Genomic DNA, 22,528 nt, shown 5'->3' with positions numbered 1-22,528 from the left:
GGACAGCAAACCACATAATGTTCAGATCCTGGGCAACTTGAGCAGACATTAACATCAACCCTCAAGGCCTTTTTGTGAGAAAAGCAGCTGCTTCCCCCACAGAGGGCACATGGGGGGAGGAGAGAGAGTAAAGATATAAAGATGTTTGTAATAGCCTCTGAATGCCATAATGACACAGTTGCCATCTGATAGGTGTGTTTGCACACACACAGTGGATACAATTGCCCTCTGATAAGTTAGTCAGTATAATTCTGTGTATGAAAGATTGTGTTGTACAGAAATGTGCAAATCCTGGCCTCACCTTGCATTAGCTGTGTAGTTTTGATCAAATTGTTTAACCTTATAGAATCTCCTGTAAAGATAATTCATTTATTGAGAGTTTTCTCTGTGTCTAGTACTGTGAAGCATTTTACACAGACTTTCTTATTTACTCCCAAAACAACTCTGTGAGAGAGGAGCAGAGATTGTCAGGGCATTGCCTGAACCTCCTTGCCTGAACCCTTTTGGGGCACATGGGCCTGTCAGTTGCCAGCACCATTTCTTTGCCTAAGGACTTTCTCTGGTCACCAGAGCCCCTTTTTCAGGCAGACTAGAAGTGCTGAAGAATTAATGACCCCCTAGAAGCAGCCTTCAACTACTGCCTTGGGTTGAATGTTCCCCCAAAACTTAGTTCCCACTGTGACAGTGTAAAGAGGGTGGGAAGTCCTATTATGGAATTGAAAGGTTGGGCCTTGAAGAGGTGATTAGATTCTGAGAACCATGCCTGGTGAATGGATTAAAAATGGCAGTCATGAGTGTGGTTCTGAGGGCTTTAAAAGGAGAGTGAAGGAGGAGATATCCCTCTCTCTGATCCACCATTTTTGCAATGTGATACCCTGAAGTCACTGTTGCCACCACCAAGGCTTTCACCAGATGTGTTCCCTGGACTTTGGACTTCCCAGCCTCAGAAACTGTAAACAATAAATTTTGTTTTCTTTATAAATTACCCAGTTCCAAGTATTTTTTTATAAGCAACAGAAATGGACTAATACAACTACTGACTGATAGAAGTTGGTGTATAAATACCACAGCTGCCTCACCTTTTGGGGAAGATGACTCTAAGGTGTATACTTTACATGGACTCCCAGGCTCCCCTAGTGAGATTAAGCTTCAATTACCCAAATTGGGGCTTTTTTTTTTTTTTTTTTGAGATAAAATGTACATAACATAAAATCTAGTATTTTAAGCTTTTAAAAGTATACAATTAGTGGTTTTTAGTATATTCACAATATTGTGCAATTATCAACACTAATTCCAGAACATTTCTATCACCCCCCAAAAAAGAAACCCTATACCTGTTAGCAGTCACTTTCAATTCTCCTCTCCTTCTATCCCCTGCCAACCACTAATTTAATTTCTGTCTCTATGGATTTGCCTATTGTGGACATTTCACATAAATGGAATCATACCGTCTGTGGCCTTTATCACTTAGCATGATGTTTTTAAGGTTCCTTCATGCTGAACATACATAGTACTTCATTCCTTTGTGTGACCGGATAAATTTCATTGTATGAATATGCCACATTTTGTTTATTCATCTGTCAGTTGATGGACATTTGAGTTGTTTCCACTTTTTTGGCTACTATCGAGAAGCTGTTGTGAACATTTTGTTTACAAGTTTTTATGTGGACATGTTTTCAATTCTTTTGGGTACACGCCTAGAATGCAATTGCTGGGCCGTATGGTAACTGCGTTTAACTTTCTGAGGAACTGTTTCACCATCGCTGTGACATGTATATTCCCACCGGCAGAGTATGAGGGTTCCCACTTCCCCATGTCCTCGCCAATGCTCATCTGTCTTTTTGATTACAGCCATTCTGATATGTATGAAGTACACACATGTTTATCGCATTTTGATTTACATTTCCCTGATGACTAATGATGCTGTGCATCTTTTCATGTGTTTATTGGCTTCTTGTATATCTTCTTTGGAAAAATGTCTATTCAGATCCTTTGACTGTCTTTTAATTGGGTTATTAGTCTTTTCATTTTTGAGTTGTAGGTATTCTTCATATGTTCTGGATACTAGACCCTTATCACATATATGATATGTAAATATTTTTTCCCATTCTGTGGGTTGTCTTCAGTTTCTTGCTAGTGTTCTTTGACACGCAAAAGTTTTTAATTTGGATGACAGAGTGGTAGCTTTTTAAATAACAAATGCTATTTCGGTTACTTTCCCTTCCTTGTCTCTTCCCCACTTTATCTACAAAAAGTACCATTTAGTTCTCACTCAAATTGAAGATTTGCTATGTTAGGCGACTTAAATGTCTTATTTTTTTGTCAAGGATATGTACAGAACAACTTCCGCTTTGAGAGTGCCTGTTTCTCTCTTGTGTGCTGTGTGGTCCTGAACCTTCACACTGATTTCATCTTATTTGTACTTGTCAGCAATTCTTCTAGAAGTAGCTAGCACTTGCTTACTTACAAATAATAAGCTGTCTTTTTCAGCACTCATTATAGCTTTTAGGAGAAAGTATGCTTTATGCTTTGAAATCCACAGCAGCACGTAAAAACATCATTCGAGGTTATTTGTAATTTCCTATCACTTGTCACGTAGGGAAACTTGACAGTGAGTTTTCCAACTCATTCAGGACTACCCATTCTTTTGTGGGAAGGGCCAGCCTTGTACCTTCTTGGGGTTGACTCTTGAGTCACCTCAATACAATTGGGACCTAGGAGTGTTTGGCTTTGTGGCTTTTGAATGTGTCCCATTCATGAAAAGGGCTTCTGGAAAGACAATGTGTGGTTAATGATGGTTGAGTTCTTTATCTGGTGGAGGTGTGTATGTGGCCCCAATTTATTATAAACCGCTTCATCCAGGGTCTGCTTCTGCCACTTTTGGGGGTAGGGATGGGAGTTGGCAGCATGTAAGGAATGATTCCTGTCAGAATATTACACATTGACTCTTTAAGTTGTGAAAATACCCTGACTGTTGTGCCCAGGAACCTTATAGTCGTAATTTTATAAAGAAAATGGATTTATCTTTAAACTTTTCCTAAGACATCTGAGCTTAATAGGCTGCTTAAGGACTGTTAGGAGCAAGCCAGCATGAGAAGACCAGGTAAGGAGTGTCAAAGTCACCTTCTTTGGCCAGTGCAAGGCTGCGACAGGATGAGCGGCTAGTGGAGCCACAGTGTTATCCCAAGCTGTGCGGTGCTGTAGCCTCCTCTCCTCCTGGCTTTCTCAGGGTGGTCAGCACCGTACATGCACCACACACCTACAGAATAATCAACGAGCAACATCCTGGCCTAGAACATTCCTTCTTGGGGGGAGGGGGTTGTTTTTCCAGGAGAGGGGCCAGGGAGTTGTGGGGGGCCTGTCAGGGGAGGGTGAGAAAGACAGAATTCTCATCACTTTGACACGAGGAAGGGGTTAAGTCATTCTTGAACAGTTTATTGCTCATCAATTGTAATTAAATATGTTTATATTAAATTATGTTCTGTAATTAATGTAAAATCCTTTAGCCTATGCTGTTATTAGAACCAGATGCTGAAGTACCAACAATATTTCAACATGACTGTGCTGCCTCGCCAGCTGTCTAACTGTAATTACTTTAATCTCAGCTTGTTATCTAATTATCACCTTTGTAAAGGGAAAAGTACTCTCTAATGCTTACTGATTGTTTCAGATGGTGATGAAGAGCGGGGAACAGCTGTCAGAGATCGTGGGCCCTGCTTATCATAAGGAAGGAACTTATCCTGAAGTGTATGCAGGGCCAAACTGCTGAAAAGAGATGTGCCAGGCGGGAGCTGGGGACTGGCCAGCGAGGGGAGACAGGTGGTGTGGTGGTGGAGGGTGCAGCCCCCGTGGACAAACTGTCAGGTGACAGCTGCCTCCTCCGGCAGTGTCTGGGGCACAAGTTTCTTTATCTGCTTAAGACTCAGTTGTCTCATCTGTGACATGGAGACAATAATAGCACTAGAATCTACCTCAGAGGATTGTTATGAGATTACAGGAGATAAGGCTTGCAAAGCTCTCAGCACAGTTTAGGACAAAAAGGTACATATTCAGTAAATGTTAACTATTCATTTTCCTTTGAAAAAAGTCAACGTTGATTTTCTCCATTTCTAGCTTAGTTTTGATAGCCAAATCTGAAACCATTAAAATGAGTGTCTAGATGCTAGCAACTTGGCATTATCAGTTTGTTTATAATTTATGGTAAATTCTCTCCTTTTGAGACTGAAATTTACATTTTGCATTGCTTATTCAAAAATCGTTTGCCAAGCCAGCCAAGTATAAGTAAGTATTGTCAAGGATATCTTGAAACTCTTAAGAAGAATAAACTGTTTTGGAATATCCTGTAGTATTTTATGTATGTATTTGCCTATCAGCTGTTGATGTGGTAACTGTAGTTCATTCCTAAATAATCATTACAGCAGCTTCCCTTAGGGTGCTTATTAAACCTTTAATATCCTTTCATACTTTACCTCTCAGGGGCTGCACCCCCATCTGAGAAGCACGAGCTCTCTCTTCCGTGCAAATTACAGAATGCTAGACTTGGAGAAAGATCTATGAGTGGGAGAGGGCAGGGCTAAGGGGAGTGGACCGAGCCAATGAGAGAAAGTTAGACCAGTGGGAGAGGGCTGAATTATTGGGATAAAGCTAGACTACTAGCAAGGTCCAAGAGAGTAGAAAAGAACTCCCATCTTCAGGAAACAAGAAGTCAGAACTTAGTCCCTTTAAGGGCAGGAAGTAGGGGGCTTCTTTTTAAAGGTAGACATCTTAGGTAATAGAAAGAGAGAAAGGAGTAGGCGACGAGGAAAGAGGTAGGAAAGCACAGATCAAAGAGCAGAACAGGCCTTCGCAAGAGATAGGAGAGGAGAGAGGAGGCTGGAGAGTAGAGCGAAGAGTGTGGGCTAGTGTCAGAGGTACCTCAGTTCCAAGGTAGACTCACTCCTTTCAGTAGCTGTGTGACCTCAGCCTTAGGGTTTCAATGAGTCTCTTTAAAATACTATATAACTCCTCTATGTTAGGCATGATAATTAAGTGTAATAATGTTAACAAAGTGCATGAAAAGTGATCAGTAAACTACAGATTTTATTACTAGGTAGGACTGAAGCTAGGGAAGTGTGCCCAAGGCAGGACAATCAGGGTAATGAGGAGGAATCAGTGAAAGTCCTGGAAGTATCTTTTCTAGTAATTACAGAGGTAGACATATGGGGCATTTCAATTGGGGTCCAGTTTATAAAACAGAAACCTCCCCAGGTCGTTCAAACAGAGGAAATTTAGTGCAGGGATTTGGCAACACAGGTGTTGGAAAGACTCAAAGAGCAAAAAGGAGACAATAATATAATGGAAAGATTAGCAGCTGTAAAAAGTATTCTTACTTTCAGGGTTGGGGAACAACGGAGAGGAAGTAATATTCCCAGAGTCCAGAGCTATGGAGAACGGGAGCTTGGGCAGGTGCTGGCACCCTGAAGGAATGGCTGCGTCGAGCCAGTGCTGGGGCCGGTATGGAGGAGGGGGTTCCCAGCTGCTGTCGGAAGCTCCCTGAGGAGCCTGTGGCTGACTGCTGCAGGAGGATCGCTGATGGAGCTGGGAGAGGAAGAGTCCTTTCTTCCCTTCCTCATAACTTCGGACTTCTGCCAGTGCCTCCCGCTGCTAGAATCAAAGCAGAAGCCACTTAGCAAGGGAGTCGATGGGGTCCTTGAGTCCTAAAACAAAAGCAGAACATGTGAGGGTGGGACTGGGACTGAGAAAAGTCAGCAAATGCCCAGCACATGGAGCAGGGCTCCTTGCATTGTTCCCCTTTCTCTGCAGCACATCCCCAAAGGTTCCTGCGGGTTCTTTCAGCCACTGGAGCGGGGAGCATGGACCGTCTTACTCAGTGAACAAGTGGCTCTTCTAGACTCCCCAGGCCTGCCCCCACCCACAGCCCATACTCCAGGAGGACCCATGCCAGGCTTATTTTAGGTCTCTCTTCACTCTGCCACTTTCAATCTGGCATTTTGGAAGGAGGGTGAATAAGTGACCTGTTACTGATTTAATTAAGATCTGCCTGTTTCTTTTTTTCAGGTGAAAAGCAAGAATTAGGTCCACGTTTTATTTTCACTTGGCAGCTAAGAGAAAATAAATGAAAGCAAGTTGCTTTATTTTAACTGTAGGAAGCAGCCCCGCTTAGCAGTTAGAGAGCATGGGCTGGAGTCAGACAGATATGTCTTCTTTTCCCTGCTCTGTCACTAGTTGTGTAACCTAAGGTGCTTATCCTTTCTTTGCCTCAGTTTCTTCATTTGTTTAAAGGAGTGAATGATATTGTCTTCCCTTGTAAGGTCTAACTGGGATAATGTTTATAAGTCCTGGCACATGGTAATCCACAAAGAATGATAGCTGTTATATAATTATATTACTGTGTCATCTGCTGGATTATATCCCCTGTCCCTGGAGTTTGTCTACAAGTCTTTAGAGAGCACCAGAGGGAAGCAAAGCCTGATACTGAATTCTGCAGCATTAGTGTCGTGCTCTAAAGCAATGCGTAGGAGAAAACAAGAGAACATGTGCAGAAAACAAGAAACCCACACTGGAGAAGCCAGCATGCCCTTTAATAGGTGTCAATTTGCTCGACTTTTGATGCTCAACTCCAGATGAAGCCACAGCTTTCAGAGGGTGGTGCTGACCTGCTTACTCAGGAGGAGGTGGCCTGGCCTTGTGCAGATGTTTAGATCCATTCTGTTGATTCCATCTACATATGGGCAAAGGCAAATGGGTTTACATGACATCAGTCAATCGGAAAGCTCTACTAACTATTATTTCTTCACTTACCAGTGCAGTAATAACTCATGTTTGTGGCAATGAATCTGGAGTGCCACGAGATCCTAAAATCCTTAGGGCATTTGACTGGCTTATAGTACTTTGAAAATCAGACAGGTGTGTGAGGAAGTCTGCTCATGCTCAGGTGAGCAAACCATCATTCTGAGCATTCCCCAGGTGAGATGTGTGATTCACAGCTCTTGTTCTGCACATGCCTGGACTGCAAGGTCTTCTGGGGAAGCTCTTTGAACATCTTCTCTCCCCTGAAGCCTTCCCTGACGCTCACATAGGCAGAGCTGCTTCCTTTTCTCACCCCATCACTTGGCCCAATGAGCCATAGGGCAGCCCTTCCCCCACTGGAGTGTGGGGTTGATTTGCATGCCCATCTTCCCCATTAGACTGTGAGCCCCTTGAGGACAGGACAGTGCCTATTCATTTATATACACCAAATACATTACCTTGCCTGGCACATATTTTTCCCTCAATGAATGCTCCTTGAAAGGCTAAACAAAGTAACTCACTCTTGGACCATTCTGAATGGTGCAGGGATTTTTCTTTTCCAATGGCATGAGGAAGCACCATGTCCTGAGGCTGTGTGGCAGGTCTCAGTCGCTCATGATTGTTCTTGCTGCATATTACTGGATCCTCCTATCAGGAAACTGCAAAGCAGGCCTGCAGGGGAGACGTCATCAGAGCACCCAGTGGGGCCTGGCTGGTACGGAGACAACTCTAGTAACAGGAGCAGAAGCCAGGAGCTGGCACATCCCGAGGCACGTTGTCACCTGAGGAAAGTGAAGGCATAGGTCTTTAATGCCAGCAATGCCCGGGTGCAAAGAGGGCTGCTTTAGGAGCAGGGGCTCCCACCACTCATCAGAAGAACATAGATGTGACTTCTGTCCGGCTGCTTGCCCAGAAAGCTGGCCGTGACCCTGCCAGCCTCTACAGCTGCTTCTTTGCAATGGTCTCTTTCCCTGTCCCCCTATCTCAGACCTACTGAGCAGACTATCTCTGCAGCCTCCCCAGGGGAGCAGGTGAGAGCTGGCAGTCCTCCTGTGGCCCTGAGACAGTGTGAACTTGCCTTGGGCTGTCCCAATCAGGCGGCACCTCACAGGCTCAGTCTTTATTTCTCCTGCCGAGCAGCATCATGGAGACCCCAGACAGGGTCATACTCCCTCTTCAGGGCGTTTGCATCTTGGGGCTTCAGTTAACATATGGACAGTCTGTCAGTCTGAAGGCCTTAGTTAAAATATTATGATCTGTCTCCTTGAGCCCAAGGAAATCTCATTATAAATAAAGTAATCTCATTTGCGGGTGTGTTCTGTAACCCACAGGCTCAGAAATATACGGATACAGTATGCCTGGGAAGTCGGGCTGTCACATTAATACATTGTGTGAAAATTGGGGCCGGAGGTCACCAGTCTTCTGATACACAAATCTCCCTCTGAGAATCTCATTTCATTCAGACTATCAGTTAGATTAGAAATACCCTAATTATCCCACTGAAATTAAATTACTTTATGTTAGGGTGATATAATGAACAACCATAAAGAGGATATATACAACCAATCATCTTATTAGTCACAGCAAGACCAGACCATACACTAAAAGGACCTTGCTGATTATTGTCAGCTGGTCCCTGTCACACAAAAAAGGGCAAGGGAAAGAGGAAAATGAGAGAGGTTAGCGCCTCCGGCTGTTCTTGTGTTTTTCCTGGACAGGTGTAGGGTTCCTGCTGTGTTCCTGGGCAGAGAGTCTCTCCCCAAGGGTGCTTGGTGCCTCTGGTCACGAGGAGTGAAGCTTTGCAGAATCCACTGCATTCTCAACCTGCTTCACCCGCATTGCCGTGTGGGGCCTCCTGACTTAAGGGATAGGACCAGGCATCCATCACCCCTCACTTCTTTATTCCAGAACTTTCACCTGTCAAGTGTATGGCTCTGTTGCTAGGGTGCGCTTGTCCTCTACAGAAAGACTACCTCTATCAGTTGTGTTTGTTAAAGCAAATAGTGCTAACTGCTGTAGTAAGATATGCCCAAATCTCAGTGATTTAACACAGTAAAGTTTATTTCTTGTGTGCATCCCTAGCAAATACAGGTCACTGTGTGTGTCACTCTGCTCCATGCAGCCATTCCACAGCCCCTTGTGGCTCTGCCCCTGTCTAGTGTAGGTTTCTCGACAGCAGCGCTATTGACATTTGGGACTGGATAGTTCTTTGTTGTGGGAGCTGTCCTGGGCATTGTAGGATGTTTAGCTGCCTCCCTGGCCTCTACCCACTGGGTGCCTGTGGTACATCCTCCCAGGTGTGACAACCAAAAATGTTTCCAGACAATGCCAAATGTCCCCTGGGGGAGGGGGACAAAATTGCCCCTGGTTGAGAACCACAGCTCTAAGTCAATGGAGCCTTCTCCATTCATCAGGGAGATGGGGAGAGAGAGCGAGGACGATTCTGCAGGAGGTTTCTATAGGCCAGGCCTAGAAGTGGCACACACTTCTACCCATACTCCACTGTGCAGAAGTCACATGGCCTCCTCTAACTGAGGGGTGGCTAGAAATGTAGTCTAGATGTGTCTCCAGGAAGAAAAGAAAATGGAGTTTGTTGAACATGTATCATTCCCTGCCATCTAATAAACATGAAGCATGATCTTGTCCAAGGATAAACCAAGAATACACCAGCACCTGAGATTTGACACCTCCTCTGCTGGCACCTGATGCCTTCAAGTCTGCAGGTTGTCACCATGGGCACACACCTGGGCCTGCCTTTTTGTCTCCACCTTCCTTTGCTTCCCGATCAAGGCTCATCTGTCCTGCCTTCCATTTGTGCAGAGCCCTGCTATCCAATTAATTAAATAATCGAATCCATGCTGATGTGGCCAAAGGATGTTGATGAGCTCAGGAGCAACCCCTTCTGAACGTCATAATTATGAATTTTTAACAGAGACAAAGGAATGGGGGGGCATATGATTGGACAGAGCAGAAAGGGCAGAGTCTCTGGGTCGACTGTATCTGTACAGCACGGTCACAACAGTATTGTTATACATAGAAAAATGTTGATAACAGTTTAAAAATTAACGCCATTACCTTAGGTAGGTAGGTAGGTATTTTTATTAAATGATTAGCAAATGGGGAATAATTTAACAAAATGATCATAATGTACTTTAACACTTAAATAAATCACCACAAAGGGTGAACCCTAGTTCCTGGAATGTGCTCAGACAGTTTGGTCCTTCAGGTAACCAGCTCTCTTCCTTATCACCAATATCTAAGCACATACATAGTGACTGGAAAGTAAATTATTATTATTATTGTTTTTAGGAGTACACATTTGAACTTCTCTCATAGGAAGAGGGTAAGTAGATGGAGATCATCAGAAAAGATCAGGTGGGTACTGATCACCCAGTATTGGAGTCGGTGCCTTAATGCTGATTAGCGTCAGTGCTGTCATATGTGTCGATGGATAGTTTCCTGGAGAGGTGAAGGGATTTACCAACTTACTGCCCAAATGACAACATCGCACCTTAAAAATCGTGCTGCTGCTAGGTAATGCTGTAATGGAAAGAGTTTTGGGGTAGGAGGCAGGTGCCCTGAATCCCCTTTGACCTCATGATTCTAGGCGAGTCAGCCTGCTGCCAGGGCAGGCAAGGCTTTAAACACCTACTTTTCTTTGGGGGTTTTTAGTCCCCCCTCCCATATGGCCTCCATGGCATGTAATTTGCCTTTCAAATAAAGACGAAACTCTTTTGAATGTCCTAGGAAGCCCCGCAGGGTCTGGCCCTTCTTCAGGCTCTCCTGGCTCACTAAGCTTAATGTGTGTGAACCCCATTTCCAGTCTTCATGACGCCCCTGTAGGGCTTTCTTATGCTGTGTCTTTTGCCTCAACTGTTTCTCCCTTCTCTCTCCAACTGATTAGCTCTTCCTTCCCTCTTAGTTCTCAGCTCAGGGTCACTTCTTCCGGCATGTCTTCCGGATGCCCTGACTGGGTCTCTGCTCCTTGGCTCACTCAGGACCTTAGACAAATACAGCATTCCCTGAATTGCAAATTTACATTCGTTGTATTATTTGAATATGTCCTGTCTCCATCATTTCATTGGAAGCACCATGAGCGCCGTGACTCATGATCTTGCTCCCTGTTGTGTCCCAGGGCCAGGTATAGTGCCTGGCGCATAGTAGGTACTAATATATTTTTCTTGCATGGATGAGTTAATCATTTGGGCTGTCTGGAAATATTAGTCAATTAGGCTTGACACTGAAATGCAACCTATTTGATTCACTGTAAAGCTGCCAAAAATTTGGAAATATGATTCCCATAGTCTCTAAGAGTGCCCCCAAGAAAGCTAAGGTGGTCAATGAAAACAGTGTGGTGTTCAGTATATCTTTGTCAGCTTGACTTTTTCATTTCTATTGGAAATCTTACCAGAGCTGGAAACCCCATAGGCTTTCAAAGCCTTTTATTTAAAATGCATGTACCTGGGCAATCTGTTTGCAGCTGCCAACCTCTAGGAGTCTGACTGTGTACAGAGCACACTTTGCAGGTAAATAGCCTGGGCTAGGGGAAGGGAAGACTACTGATCATGTAGCGGTGACTCCAGTGTTCTGAGTGTGCTAAGTCCCTTCCCAGGTTAGAGGCTGGGGCGAGTCGTCTGTGAGTGTCTAGACGTGGAAGTCATAGGATGGTTCCGCAGCCCCACGAGAGCCTCTGCCTCTTATGATTCATGGCATGTGGCCACCTCTCAGCTCTGAACAGAGTGAGGTATGAAGTCATTTCCAAAGCAGCATCTATGAAATTCCATTACACGGTGCTTTTCAATTTAAGGGGAAAGACCTTTGCTGAAACTAATTTGCAGTTGCTTTAATCACGGAGCTCAGAGACAGCTCACTTTCCCCATGGCTGTGGTGAAAATAAGGCTCACACTGGTTTTGCAGATTGGGCCCCATCCCCCCTACACTCCCTTCACCTCTTGAATTCCTTCTGTTGCTGTTGTACATCCCCTAATTTTCTCAATTTTTGAGACAAAAAGGAAATGATTATATTCAATCCTCCTGGTGAATGTAAATGTTTTGGAATCAGAACCCATTTGAAAACACTTGGAGTTAAATCAAAGCAAATAGGATGTGCTGTAGAAGGGGCATCTTCCCGGGCTGGTTTTTTCTCCCCTGCCAGCCTCTCTTGCCTCCCAGGGACTTTCTCTTGGGTTCCTTTGTTTCCTTATTCACTGACACCATTGGGATTTCTCTCTACCTGGAGAAGGGCAGCCAGGAATCGGAGAATGTAAAGAGCACTTGGTCTGGTCTTACTTCTCCTGTTTACCAGTTTTAGTCCCTTGGGAAGCTCATTAAGCCTTTCTGGGCATCTCATGTGTCAAATAATGGTGATAACACTTACCCTGAAGATCACAGGGGGTTTGTGAGGGAAGACTGGGTGAGATATTGAGTGACAAAGCATGTGAGGTCTGCTCAAAGATACAGGGTTGTTAGGGAGTTGGTGATATTGTTTTACCCAAGATTGTTTATTGAATAGCAATTGTCTCAGTCAAAAGACCTCCCTGCTAACCCAAACCTCCTGGGATAAACTTCACAGCTGCTTGAAATCCCTTTGGGTGGAAGCTCTGTGGCTACTGGAATCTCCTATGAAAATGGAAAGATTCAGGAAAGAATCAGACATTGACTAACCCATTTTTGGTCATCCACATTTAGTACAGATTTATCCGGTAGCCATTGGTTTCCTTGGAGAGAAGAATAAAGAGAGAATGGGATGTGGTGACAGGTAGGATTTATGGGTGGGAAGTTATTTGGGAGGGTGTATTAGTCAGGGTTCTCCAGAGAGACAGAATCAATAGGATATGTTCTAATTATATGAGAGGGATTTATTAGGGGAATTAGCTCATGCGATTGTGAAGAAAAGTCCCATAATAGGCCGTCTCTAAACTGGATGCTGGTAGTGTGGCTCAGTCCAAGTCTGAAGGCCTCAAAACCAGGGAAGCTGATGGTGTCCTTGGTGTAAGTCCTGGAACCCAAAAGCTGAAGCTCTGATGTCCACGGACAGGAGAGAAGAGTGTATCCCAGCTCCAGTGGATAGAGAGAGAGCTTCACCTTTTTCCTCTGTCTTTTGTTCTCTCTGGACTCCCAGAAGCTTGGATGGTTCCTGCCCACATTGAGGGGGGATCTTTCCCACCCAGTCCACTCAGGCTCTCATACTAATCTCTTCTGGAAACACCCTCATGGACACACCTAAAAAGATAGCTTTACCAGGTTTCTCAGCATGCCTTCGTCTAATCAAGTTGACACCTAGAATTGATCTTCACAGGGGGCAAGTGGGGGGTGGTTATGAATATGTTTACAACATGGTGTTTTAGCACTGTGCTCAACACAGGCTTGGGTAAGATAAGGCACAAAGGTGAAGGATAACGCATCAGGAACTGGATTGATTACAGCCACGTGCCACATAATGACGTTTCAGTCAACAATGGACCGCATATACAATAGTGGTCCCATAAGATTATAATGGCTATACCATATAGCCTAGGTGTGTGTTGTACGTTATACCATCTAGGTTTGTGTAAGTACACTCCATGATGTTCTTACATCGACAGCATTGCTTGATGATGCATTTCTCTGAACATATTCCCACTGTTAAGTGGCACATGACTGTATTTCATTTGTTTAGTGAAAATTAGTCATTCTTTTTGGCTTCAGTAGCTGAACACACTTCTTCTGGCTGCAGGATACCCCTCCCCACCAACACAAACATTATAGGAGCTGAATGCACCAGATAATTTATTTTCCCAGCTTCCTTTGCAGCTGGGATGCTGGTGCAAGACCCAGGCTTTGCCAATACACCTGCCCCAGGCTGTGAATTGGCAGCTGCTGATGTGTTGAGGTAGGGGACTGTGCAGAATCCATTTAAGTGAGGGTGGTGCACCTGTGGTAGCTACATCCCAGTCATGATGGCAGCCACGACTGTGACCCTGGTGCCAGTGTACAGAGTGTGTCTGGGGATAGTGGCCGTGGCTTAGCAGGGGTTTCTTAGCTCTATAATGTGAGTTTGGGTGTCTCTCCTGGCCACATAGTATTTAAACCTATTCTCCAGCCCTTCTGGAGATCTGTGAGCGCCCCCAAATCCTTGATAAATCTCCTTTTCTTCCTAAATTAGCCAGAGTTCATTTCTGTGGATTGCAACTAAAAATCCTGATTAAGGCACATGTATTATATGCATTAATCAACAACCCTGTGAGGTAATGTATCGCTTGCTGGCATTTTATGATAATGAAATTGAAGTGCGAGGGTGAATGGTCATGTCAGGCTGAGTGGCAGAGTAGACTTTTCAAAGTAGGACTGTTGAGCTCCAGTGTCTGGGATCTTCACCTTCCAGGACAAGCTAACCATGAGCATGTTGAGGAAGACGCTCAGCATTATCTGCTGAGAGGACAGAGGTGTGGCCTGACTAAACTAGTGCAGGAGAAAGGAGCACTGGGAACTGGACGAAGGCCTTCCTGCGCTGCTCCTGCTAATCCCTGTGAAGTTCTTTGTACACTCCAGAGGGGTGGTAGATATGTATGGTACAGCAAGAGCAAACAACTACAACAGTGATGATGATGGTGTCTGGCTAGGGGTAGAAAAGGTTCTGATTATTCCAGAGCTGTTGTGCTCTTTACAAAGGTACATTCCACAGTTGCTATGAAGCAGCCAGTATTATCTGAGTCCTCTCTAACTATATTTTGCAAGATCCCTCAACTTAGTTCCTCTTACTGCAATGGAAATTTCTGACTGTTGTGTTTTCCAGCCCCAGCAGCAAGAGGTGAGAGGCATGCCCCCCTAGCTGGTTTGCAGAGGGGCCCTGCAGGGGGGAAACCTTGAAGAAACCTTCAGGAGGAAGACTCCAGGAACTGCCTCTTCAGCTTGGCTCACAGATACAATCTTATTTTTGAAGATTTTGGAGGTGGTTTGTAGTTAATGCTGCAGGGGCTCCTTTCTCCCCTCTCTATCCCCAAACTCTGCAATCAGACACACACTTGGTAAACTTTATGGCTTTGTGATAAACAGAGCAGAGTTATAAGAAAGTAAACAGCTGCCTGCCAAACTAGCAGTGGCCGTGAGGAACTCTTGCGTATTAACTTTGTAAGGCAGGAATGATTTGTGTGTTCAGGGGCTACCGTAGTCAAAAATTTTTACATGAACTTCTTTAATAAGTCAATTCAAGGAAGTTGTTCATCTTGGAGTGTGTGTCATATTAAAATAACATGTCAAAATACCTGCCAGTCACAGAAAACATACTTGCTTTTCCCTCACTTCCCATTAGAAATTGGATTTTATTCCACCATTAGCCCATAGGGTTTATTTTGAAAGAAAGGGCTACTTGCTGGCTTAATGTAAAAGCCTGGTTGGCAAGGGTGAGATATGTGTCCCAAGCCTTCAGCTGGGCAATTAGGCTGGTGGGTGGGATTCTCAGCCTGCTGGCCGGTCAGGTGGCTACACTCGTGATCATGCTGTGCTTGTTTTGTGATTGGCTCATGCTTGGAAATATCAAGTCAGGGGTAAAAATTACAAGAGTAGAATAGTGTAAGGAACCCCTTGGGGGAGAACAGTTCCAGTGGCAAAGGAAAATGGGAGACAAACTAAAAGTAAAATACTTTAGATATTTCTTGCTTCTGTAGCTGTTTTTCTTTTAGTCTTCTGAGGAAAGGGAAGCATAATGGATGGAAAAATGGTTAGGGTTTTGTAGCATTCCTAATATGCTTTTTAAGCTTTATATTGTGAAGAAGGAGTCAGCTGGGGATGTGGTACCCTGGGAAATGGGAAGATCTTTGTTCTTGCTGTGTTGGGTGATGGTTACAAGTGCAAATTATGGAGCAGACCACCTAGGTTGGAGTCGTGGCTTATAGGGCAAAGGACTTGACCTCCTTGTGCATCAGTTTCCTTATCTGAATATGGGGGTAATAATGGTACTCATCTTAGGGGATTCTTGAGCAAAGCACTTAGAAGAATGCCTAGTACAGAGTGCTAAATGTGTTAGCTGTTGTGGCTGTTATCATCAGCATCATCGCTATTGTGCTCTGAGACTGCAGATAGTGCCAGTCACCTGTTGGTGCAGTTCGAATGGCCTCAAACGATCCCTCTTTGCCAGTCACACATCATTCCTTTCCTCCTTTCATAGGCCTGGAAAATATCTTCAGAGGTACCCTAATAAAATTCCCATTCTTCTATGAAAGGGACCCCTTTTCCAGCTGTTCCTAGCTTACTCCTCAAAGGGGTGGCTCAATCTCTAACAGGGGTAGGATGCAACAAAAGTTTGGGAGTCAGGGGTGGTGTGTGACCAAGGAGGTCTTAGTATTTTATTATTATTATTATTAAGATGGGAAAGGCACAAGCCTGTTAAAATACTGCTCTGCTTGCAGTTGAGAGGGAGAGGTTGAATTATAAAAAAGAAGGGATGATTGATAATATGAATTCCCTGAGGGGCAGGGACCCAATGCCCAGATGGAAATCCTGGCTGTGATAGGAAGAGGGACAGCCCCATGGAGTCACAGCAGGGAAGGGAGGAACAGGCGGGGTGCAGGTGTCACCTGGAAGCTGAGAGCATTCCGATGTGCTGGCTTCTCTTTTCTCTCCAAAATAGAAGATCAAATCTTCTGCTGAGAGTGAGGTTAGGTGGACAGGGCAAGTCAGAGATTAAAGTAGAGTGGAAAAAGCTTAAATATTGAATGCAGAAACTGAAAATATTATCTAGGTTATTGGCTAGACTGCTGTAACAGGAGACTCCCAAATGCAGAGGCTTAAACAGAGAGAGGATTATTTCTCCCTTTGGTAGCAGTGTGCATAGAGGATCTGGGACAGCAGTGGAGCTCAGCAGTTGGGGACCCAGGATCTTTCTCTCCTGTAGCTCTGCCCTCCATGGCGTGTTGCCCTCAGCCATGTGGTTGCAGGTGACATGCCATCACATCCGAGCTTCTCCTGCAGGAAGTGGGAGGAAGAAGAGAAGGGCAAACTCCTTAAGCACATTTCACTCACATCTCATTGGCCAGGATCTAGTCCTCTGGCCAGTGAGGGAGTCTTGGAAGTGTAGTCTTTACTGGGCAGCCCTGAGTCCAGAAGGAGAGAAGGGACACTGGGGGGGCAGTTCCAGGCTCTGCCACCTGAATGGAGAAGTGCTAGTAGGCTCTTGTGACCTGTGCTTGCTGTACAAGGGATTCTCCTCTTCCTTTTCCTCTTCCTCCTCTTTCTTCTTCCCCTTCCCTCCTTCTTTGTTCTTATTTTTTTCTTTCCTGGGAATCCATAGTTGGTTCTTATTTATTTGGGTTGTTAGAGATGTCACAGCTGCTCCGGATTGATTTGTCCTTGTTCCTCCCAGGCTCTCCTGCTTGGGCCCAGCTTGGGCTCTTGATGTTTTCTTTCCCCTTTCTCCCACCATACGTAGATAAATAAAGGCAAACAAACATTAGATAAATGTGACAGGTTGGGGGCAAAAGACTAGAGTTGTGTCCCTGTGGGAATGGGGTTGAGCAGCCCACCATGACTTCCGTCCTCCAGGGTCGCTGTGGACACTGGTTCTGAACTGCCTGTGTCTGTTTTCGACTGTGGACCTTACCTGCTAGTCTCTAGGTGATGATAGGTTCCTTAAGCATTGCTCTACCTGTGCACCCTGGGGGTCAAGTCTTTAGTTCTGGACCAGTCATTAGTTTGTTTCTGTGCCAGGGGCTTTGAGAATTTGTGCTAGCAGATGTGAAGAGTCTGGGGGGGATTCCAAATTTAGGGAATGAGAGATGAGAAAACTTGAAAACTCCCAATTCTCTTTCTACGCCCAGAGACATTCCAAGAGATTAGGACTAAATTATTTGTCTTCTCTGTACCTCTCACAAGTTATACAGCTCTTTATTAGAGACTAGAATAAAAAGAAAAACACCTGGATTTTAATGTTTGCTCCGTCCCTAACCAGCTGTGCTGTCTTGGGCATCCTGCATAACTTCTCTGGGCCTCGTCTTCTCGTCCTGTGAAATGTAGTTGGAGCAGAGGCCTCTCAGGTGCACTCCAACAATGTGAGTTAGTGAGCCTAAGAATGCTAGTTTGGAGATGTTTTGCTTTTCTTAGGGTAAGTGGTGTGATGTTTAAAAATAGAGGCAGATCCTTAGCATTGGGAAGAGGTAGAAAATGGAAGTTTTCAAATTCCTGTTTGATGAGTTTGGGTCAAAGAATTCATTACCTATTATAAAGCTGGGCAAGGGGAAGCAATCTGGAGACTTGTGTATGCTTTTGACAAGATTCATGGAGCATGTGCTGTGTGCAAGGCCCTATTTTACATGCCAAGACAAGGGCGAGCACCAGAGGGAAGTCCCTGCCCTCAGGAAGCTCCTACTCTAGTTGGAGATACAGATGATAACATGTAAAGACACAATAAAAGATCAGGTAGTGATGATAGATCTATGAAAAAATAAAGCAGGCTCGGCGGCTGGACAGTGAAGGGGTTGAAGGGTGCTGTTGTAGAGACGGTGATCGGGAAGCCTTCTCTAAGAAGGTGGCATTTGGGCAAGGCACCTGAATCAAGTGAGGCATGTGAATCTGCAGGGAAGGGCATTCCACAGTGGGAGTAGCAAGGGCAAAGACTCTGAGCATGGTCAGGTGAGTCGGTGTGGGGAGATTGGCATAAGTGAGGGCACTTTGAATAGAAAAGGAGAGATGAGAGCCAAAGCCAGATCATGCAGGGCTTGATTGGCCAAGAGGAGGACTTTGGATTTTATTCTATGATGGAAGCCATTGGAAGGGATGTGGAGAAGGCAGTGGGTGGGCATCATGAAGGGAATTGATACATTCGTCTGTTTCTGTTGCTTATAACAGAATACCTGGAACTGGGTAATTTGTAAAGAAACAATATTTACTTCTTATGGTTTCAGAGGCTGGGAATTCCAAAGTCCAGGGGACACATCTAGTGAGGGCCTTGTTCTTGATGGTGGCTCTACAGTGATACAGAGTATCACATGGTGAATGTGGCAGGAACAAGGGAGAGAACTTATCACTTGCTCTCTTTTTAAAGCCATCAGAACCACACCCATGACCACCATTAATCCATTCACTATGGCCTGGTCCTCACAGTCTAATCACCTCTTCAAAGCCCCACCTTTTAATTACCATAATAGTACTTCCCACCCTCTTAACACTGTCATAGTGGGGACTAAGTTTCAAATACATGAAAATTTTGGGGGCACAATTCAGCCTATATCAGTTGGAGAGGGGACCAGGGAACCCATGTCTAACTAATGTCTAAAAAGCTGAGAAAATCTGATAAGTGGAAAGGGGAAGAGGGTCCCCACTTAGCCCTTTGAGCACAGGGGAGCTGTGGGCACACACCTGCATACTCACAAGCACGTGGACCTGTTAGTGGAGAGAGGAGAGAGTTTGACTTCAGGCTGTGTCCTGAAAGTCCTTCTTGCTTCTTGGAGAGTTAATTGCTGAGAGTGCTTTACTTTTTATGTTAGGTCGTTTACTCCCCACTCCCCCTGCCCACACACACTGATGACGGGCACAGGTTTGGAATCACGTTGACTCAGGTTTAAACCCCAGCTACTGTACTTACTGGCTAGGTGTCCTCTGGGAAGCGAATTAATCTTTTGGAGCCTCCATTTCCTCCTCTATAAAATGGTGATATGAATAGAGCACTTGTCACAGAGTTGTTGTGAAGATCAAAATTATAGAGAGCATGTAATGCACAGCTCCTGGTATGTAGTAAGTGTTCATTAAATTGCAGCTACCATTATTATTATGCTTAATGGGTAGTAGTTTCATCATCATCATCATCATCATCTACTTTCTTCCAAGAAATTTTCTTTAGTTTTTGAAACAAAGTGCCCAAATAATTCAAAATGTACATTTGCATTTCAAAAAATGTCTACTCTGAGCCAGCATGTCTTTTCCTCTCCAGGCCTGACCAGGCAGCCTGGAGTCTAGAGGGGAATTTGTGGGTGACGCTTTTCAATGGGAAACCACCTGTCTACCCTTTTGTATTCTCCTCAGAGAAATCTGTCATCCCGGGAAGTCTTTTCTTCGGATGGCAGTTTGGCTGCTAAAATGAAGCTGGGCTTCATCGCACACTAGTTCCGGGGCTCTGCATGGGGGGTGGAACAGCTTGTCTTTAGCAGGTGATAGTGGAGTGTCCTGCTGGTGTCCCCTTCTTCTTGCATAGTTACGAGAGCCCATGCCATCTGCTTGCGAGCACTCTCATGTGTGCATGTGTGTGCGTGCACGCCTGTGCACGTTCATATGTGGGGTTTTCTTGACAGAGTTTCCCGAGGATGTGATCTTAATCTTAATCTCCCACTGTGAGATGCCATGTGGCTGTGTATCACAGATATGGACAGAATCACCTCCTGTCTGAGCCACCTTCCCAGAGATTAGGACTTTTCAGTTTCCCTAAGAAGGTTGTAAGTAGCTACAGGATAAAAGTTCAGAGACTTATTGACTCATGCCTGCAGGGTGCAGGGTGTCCTGGCCTGGGGGGCTGTCTAGGATAGAGAATACATGGTTGTGTTTCTGAATCTGACATCAGGTTTGAATGCCAGCTCTAGCCCTTGGTAGCTGTGTGACTTTGGACAAAGTTTCCTTCTTTGCGAAATAAATCTTGGCATATAGTAAGTGTTCAATGAAGAGTAAGTCACTGATAAGACCTGGGTTCTTGGTTGTGCCATTAACTAGCTGAGCAGCCTTGTCTATGTTGTTTCACCTTGATGTCCTGCTGGGTAGAGTGAGTTTGGAGCTCAGGAGTCCCTGCTGGTTCTGAGCTTCTGTGATTGTACTAGGGGCTCCTGCAGAGGTCCTGGTTCCTTTGGCTCTTGCCTGTCTCTCCTGTGTTGCCTGCTTCCCTTTCCAATGGATCATTCCTGCCCGGTGTAGACACATGGTTCACCTTCTCCCATCTTTAAAATATTTTCCAATCGCCCTTTACTATATGGCTGCTCTCTTGGTCAACAAAAATCCTGAATGCTTTATCCACACACTTCATTAGTTTCATGGGAGCAGGGATCTAGGGGAAACCAGAAAAAGGATGTGAAGTACAGAAGCTGTGCAGCAATCTTACTTCCTCTAGGGTTTTGGCCCAGGAGACCCACTGAGATGACACCAGCTTTGTTACTCCTCCTTGCTTGTGATGGTTAGTTTTATGTGTCAACTTGCTGGGCCACAGTGCCCAGATAGTTGGTTAAACATTATTCTAGATATTTTGGCAAGGGTGTTTTGGATGACACTGGCATTTAAATCTGTGCACTTTGAGTAGAGGAGATTGCCCTTAATGTGGGTGGGTCTCATCCAATCAGTTGAAGGCCTGAATAGAAAAGCTTGACCTCCCTGAGCAAGAGGAATTCAGCAGATGGCTTTTGGACTTGTGCTACAACACTGGCTCTTCCTGGGTCTCCAGACTGACAGCCTTTGGACTTGAATTCAACTCGTTCCTAAGTCTCCATCATGCTGGCCTTCCCCATCAGATTTTAGACTTGCCAAGCCTCTACAATCATGTGAACCAGTTCTTTACAATAAACACCTCTCTCTCTCTCCCCACACGCATGCACATCCTATTGATTCTGTTTCCCTGGAGAACTCTGACTAATATGAGAGTATTTCAGAAAGTTCGTGAATGCCAAAAACAAAAGACAAACAACAACAAAAAAACTGGGGCTGGACAGTTAGCTCAGCTAGTTACAGTGTGGTGTTCTGAGACAAAAGTCAGGGATCTTGATCCCTGTACCAGCCAGCCGCAAAAGGAAAAATAAAAAAACCCGAAAAACAAACAAAAAAACCCCAAAACAGAAAACCAAAAAGTTCATGGAAAAGCAATTAAAAGATAATATGAATCCTTCCATGAGCTTTTTGAATACCCCTGGTACACTGCTGTACCGCAGCCTGTTCAGTGTGTGTCCTTCCCCCTGGTTTTGGTCTCCTCTCTTCTCATAGAACTTTCTTCCTGGCAGCCCTATAGTTCAGGAGAAAAGTGACCTGGTAAACTCACACCGTGGTAGTAGAGACAGATGAGTGTCCCCTCCCATGTGGGATCTGCCTGTAGAAAAGGAAGAGGACCATGCTTTACATGAAGATCAACATGAATGGACGCCCAGGCATCGATGGGGATGTCACATCACTTCTCCAGAAAGCTAGATCTTTCTGCTAGAAAGAGCCAGCCTGCAATGAGAATAAGATGAAAATTTCACCTGTACCCCAGTCGGCCTGCTGGAGTGGTGTCAAGGAAGACGCATGGGCTTTGCCGTCTGATGGACTCAGGCTTAAAGCCTTTGTCTTTGGGCAAATCTCTTAACTTCTCTGAACCTCAGTTTCTTCATCTTCAATCCTATTGCATAGGATTGCTATGAAAATCAAGTGAATAAATGCTAGCTTCTTTATCCTCTTAAGAGAGGGATTTACTTGGGGATAGGCAGGGGTGTGAGAGTTAAACCTGTCAGTGAAGTTGCAGCGACCATGGTACAAATGGATCTTTCCCTGATGACATCACTGTGTTCTAGGTTTGCAGATGTGCTTTTAATTGCAGGAGCAGCAAACCTGGAATGAGAGCTGCTCATCTTTGACAAGTGGCCTGGGAGAGCTTCACCTCCCACTCTCCTCCTGCAGTTGTTTCAGGGCATGGACAGGAGCATGTTTATCGTCCCTCGTAGGCTTTGAGGGAGACTCTTTCCTCTTTTGCTCTGCCACGCATCCCCGAGTTCACTGGGTCACCCCTGCACTGCTCAGAGTAAGACTGGATCCATGTTGCCCTCCC

The 22,528-nt window shown here is 44.9% G+C and overlaps 1 protein-coding gene across 1 annotated transcript in view; it reads left to right on the top strand.

The window, feature by feature from the left end:
• The window catches only part of LOC134376423 (uncharacterized), a 196,051-nt gene that overhangs the window by 99,505 nt on the left and 74,018 nt on the right, over positions 1-22,528 (top strand). The window lies entirely within an intron of this gene.

Source organism: Cynocephalus volans, chromosome 4 (genome assembly GCF_027409185.1).
Source record: "Cynocephalus volans isolate mCynVol1 chromosome 4, mCynVol1.pri, whole genome shotgun sequence".
Taxonomy (NCBI): domain Eukaryota; kingdom Metazoa; phylum Chordata; class Mammalia; order Dermoptera; family Cynocephalidae; genus Cynocephalus; species Cynocephalus volans.
The sequence above is the reverse complement of the archived record's forward strand: the minus strand, read 5'-3'. Positions and strand labels throughout refer to the sequence as shown.